Consider the following 4823-nt stretch of genomic DNA (forward strand, 5'->3'; position numbering starts at 1 on the left):
ATATCAAAACTAATAATAACAATAATATATAAATGTATACGTATATATATTGAAGATATATAATAAATATTAATAATATAGAGGTAAAAATAGATATAACAAAATGTACATAATAGAATATTTGAATATGCATACATAAAACACATATTAGGAATAATAATAAAACAACTATATGAATATATATAAAATATATGTAAGTATTAATTAAAACTAAAATGTCTAAATAATAATAAAATATGCTAATGATGATAATAAAATACAACAATAATGAAATATGATAATATAAATAATATTAAAATTAAATTAGAAAAATGAGGAAAAGCAAAAAAAGGATGAGATTGAATTAACCGTGGAATTTCGAGGCAAATTTCAAATAAATGAAGGAAAAAGGGGATTAATTTGAACACGCGAGCAACCAGGAGGGACCAAAGGAGTAAATATCCCGATCTACCAAAACGGCACAGTTCGCAAAGGTACCAAATTGAAAACGAAGTAAATTTTAGAGCCAAATTAAAATTAAATAAGACTCAATTGTGAAGCCTTGGAAAAGCGGAAGGACTGAGGGCGCAAATAACCCCTCAGTCCAAAAACACGCGGACCCTGGGCATAGGCGGGTCGGGTCCTCGGGTCATTGCCTGAAATGGCGTTGTTTCTGCGTTTTAAACTGGGCACCAAAACGGTGCCGTTTTGGTAGGCTATAAAAGCCTGAAAATTCCTAAAAAAACTTCATTTCAGTTGCTGAGGAGAGAAAAAAGGGAGAGAGAGGGAGAGGCGATTCGGCCGGGGGCAGTCCACCGGCAGTCGCCGAACGTCGTCGCCACCGTCGCCGACCACCGTCTTGATTCGAAAATGGTAAAATTTTCTCCCTTTTTTATGTTATTTTTCTTTGTTTTAAGTGTTTATAATATAGGTATATATATATGCAAATAGAACATTTGAAAATGGAAAAGAAAAAGCGAATCAAAAACGCATGCGAGATGTAATCACCTTAGTTCTTTAGGTATCCGGTTCTTGGTATTTGTTTCCAGATTTAGTTTTTTCTTCGATTGGCTGCTTTGTGTTTTTTGAATCACTGATTTTTTGTTTTACAATCAAAATGCTTCCTTTTTCATTTCTCTTTTGTGCCGAATGTACAAAGGTTTTAGATTTGGCTTTAAATAGCCATTTTTGCCATTTGCTTTCTGTCCACTCTCGTTTAATGCTTGCAGGTGAAGAGGCGGTGGAGCAGAGGCCACTTGCAGGAGATGTGACTGGGGCGGTGGGATAAGCGATTTAGGGTTTCAAATTCTAAAACCTTAAATTTTAGGGTTAGATTGGGGTTTGTGTAGGTTTCGTGTGTAGTGGGTAGTTTGGGTTTGCATTGGGCTTGTCGGTTTTATTTGGTGGGTTTTGGGCTAGGTTTTGGGGTTAATAAGTTTAATTGGGTTGTGGGGGTTTCTGTTGGGTCCCAAAATTGGGCTGTACAACTGCCCCTCTTTGCTTGTTGTCGTGTATTGAGAACAAAACAAAGACTTAAGAAAGACCAATTTTGTCCGGTTGCTGAATCTTGACTTCTTTGGTGCTCTTATTCTTCAGGTAGCTTCATTCCAGTCTACTGCGGCTCGTCACTTTACTCTGCTCCATTGCAACTTCGGAGAAACAAGACTTGTGATTTGTAGTCTCAATCTGTTCCTTCGCAACTTCAAGGAGATAAGATTCGCTAGCTTCAGTCTGCTCCACTGTAGTTTCAAGGAGGTGAGGCATGTGACTTCAATCTACTCCGTTGAAACTTCGAGGAGATCTGTTGTGGCTTCTAACCTCTCCAGTGCCATTTCAAGGGGAAGAGGTTTGTAATTTCTAGCCTGTTACCCTACGGTTTAGGGGGTTAAGGCTCACCGTTTTTTATCTGCTCCATTACTGCTTAGGGAGGTAAGATCTATAAATTTAGGCTGTTACCCTACTGCTTAGGGGTTTAAGGCTCTTTTACCTTCGATCTGTTTCCCTGCTACTGAGGCAGATAAGATCTGCAATTTTGTCTGTTACCCTACTGCTTAGGGGTTTAAGACCTATCGCATTCGATTTGTTTCCCCATTGCTTAGGGTGATAAGATCTTCAAAATTCAGCTTGTTACCCTACTGCTTAGGGGTTAAAGCTCGACCTGTTTCCCTACTGCTTAGGGGTTTAGATCTGTAAATTTAACCTGTTACCCTACTACTTAGGGGTGTTTGGAAATTTGGCTTGTTACCCTATTGCTTAGGGGGTTGAAGCCCATCACTTTCGATCTGTTTCCCTACTGCTTAGGGGGTAAGATCTGTAAATCTTCAGTCTACTCCACTGCGACTTCAGGGAGATGAGACTTGCTGGATTCGATCTGTTCCACTGCAACTTCAGGGAGACAAGATCCGTAATTTTCAGCCTATTACCCTATTGCTTAGGGGGTCAAGGTCTGTAAATTTAACCTGTTACCCTACTGCTTAAGGGTTTAAGGCTTGGTGGATTACTGATTCTAGGGACATGACCTGTAGAATCAGTTTCATGTATTTATACTTATGCCAAAGAATTAGGATGCTATGATTAAAGTGAATCAAATGCTCCTAATTAGATGCATTTCGAATGATCTATGAATGTATGAATGCAGCATGTTGTGAGCGTGAATCCCTGTTTAGGTTGCCATTGCTCTTTTTTCATCAAGGTTCCTTCATTGAAATGGTACCCTGTCTTCTTGTTCAGCTCAAATTTTGAACAGAAAACCCGAAGAGGTAGTCCCAATCTAAACTCTTTTTTCTCAGATTCTTCCAATCTTTGAGTTTGGTTAGTTCTAAAAAAATAGTCCTGTTTCAGGTTCCTGTACTATTTAGAAACTTTCAGAGTAATATGCAGAACTCTTTTTGCGAAAATGGCTTTAGTCCATTAATCATCATTTTAATGCAAAATGCTTGAAAAAGAACATAACAATGACAAAACTGAAATTTATCAAAAACAACATTTGAAGGGAATAGATTAATCACAGTCAACAAACCTTGCTGGAATACAAAATGAATAAAGGGAATAGGTGCCCCAGATATCGCAACGTGAGTTTCTCTGTACTGACTTCTTGAAGACTCCTTTTAGCCCAATATGTGTTTAGGGGATCTAGAGTACTCTTGCAGATGTCCCAAGATGTAACATCTCTCCTCCTTGTTAATTTAGGTACCATAAGACCATCGCATGCCCCACCTTTGATCAAAATTTGAATCGCCCTTTACGGGTTTTCAATTCAAAATCCCTTTGGTCTCAAGGTGCTTTTTGCGAGTTTTCACCCTGGCCTTTCTTTTTTTTTTCTTTCTTTCTTTCTTTCTTTAGGCGAAGTATTTCTTAACCGAATCTGAATTCACGGGATTGGATAAGGTCTTGCCATCCATTTCAGCCAATATCAATGCTCCGCCAGAAAAGGCTTTCTTCACCACATAAGGCCCTTCCCAATTTGGCATCCATTTTCCTCTGAAGTCCTTTTGTATGGGCAGGATCTTTTTTAGTACTAGGTCTCCCTCGTGGAACTCTCTGGGACGAACCTTTTTGTTGTAAGCTCGCATCATTCGCTTTTGGTACATCTGACCATGGCGAATAGCCCGTAGCCTCTTTTCTTCAATCAAATTCAACTGATCGTATCGGGACTGGATCCATTCTGCTTCATCCAACTTTACTTCTGACAAAACTCTGAGGGAAGGAATTTCGACCTCGATCGGTAAAACTGCCTCCATTCCATAGTCTAATGAGAAAGGCGTTGCCCCAGTAGAAGTTCTGATAGACGTTCGATAAGCATAGAGGGCGAATGGTAGCTTCTCGTGCCAATCTTTATAAGTTTCTGTCATCTTTCCTACAATATTCTTGATGTTCTTATTGGCTGCTTCGACTGCACCGTTCATCTTCGGGCGATATGGTGACGAGTTGTGGTGTCTGATCTTGAACTGACTGCAAACATCCGCTATCGTGCTGTTGTTCAAATTCAATGCATTGTCAGATATGATCCTTTTCGGCATTCCATATCGGCAGATGATTTCCTTTTTCAGGAACTTGCTAACTGCTGATTTAGTAACATTGGCATATGAAGCGGCCTCCACCCATTTGGTGAAATAATCGATGACCACAAAGATGAAACGATGCCCATTTGAAGCTTTTGGTGAAATTGGCCCAATCACATCCATGCCCCACATCGAGAAAGGCCATGGCGAAGTCATGACGTGCAGAGGTGAGGGAGGTACATTAATCTTGTCTCCATAGATTTGGCACTTATGACATCTTTTGGCGTAGTTAACACAGTCTCCCTCCATGGTGGACCAATAATAACCGAACCTCATAATTTGCCTGGCCATTGTAAAACCATTAGCATGTGTCCCACAGACGCCCTCATGGACTTCTTCCAAGATTTTCTTAGCCTCGATGGCGTCTACACATCTTAATAGTACCTGATCCTTCCTTCTTTTGTATAGGATCTCCCCATCTAAGACATAGTCACTGGCCAGTCTTCTCAACATTCTCTTGTCGTTCTCAGTAGCTTGGTCGGGGTACTCACGATTCTTAACATATCGTAGGATATCGTGGTACCAAGGGTGATCATCATTTTCCTCTTCTTCTTCGAGGTTGTAACAATGAGCCGGGGCCTCGTAAATGCTCATTTGGATTGGTTTCACATCCTCTGGTTGGTTCACCTTAATCATAGAAGCTAAAGTTGCTAGGGCGTCAGCCATCTGATTTTCTTCTCGTGGGAGGTAGTAGAAGATAATATCATCAAACTCTTTAATTAACTCAATGATCAACCTCCGGTAATTGATCAATTTGGGGTCTCTTGTCTCCCATTCACCTTT

This window comes from Gossypium arboreum, chromosome 8 (assembly GCF_025698485.1).
Source record: "Gossypium arboreum isolate Shixiya-1 chromosome 8, ASM2569848v2, whole genome shotgun sequence".
NCBI lineage: Eukaryota > Viridiplantae > Streptophyta > Magnoliopsida > Malvales > Malvaceae > Gossypium > Gossypium arboreum.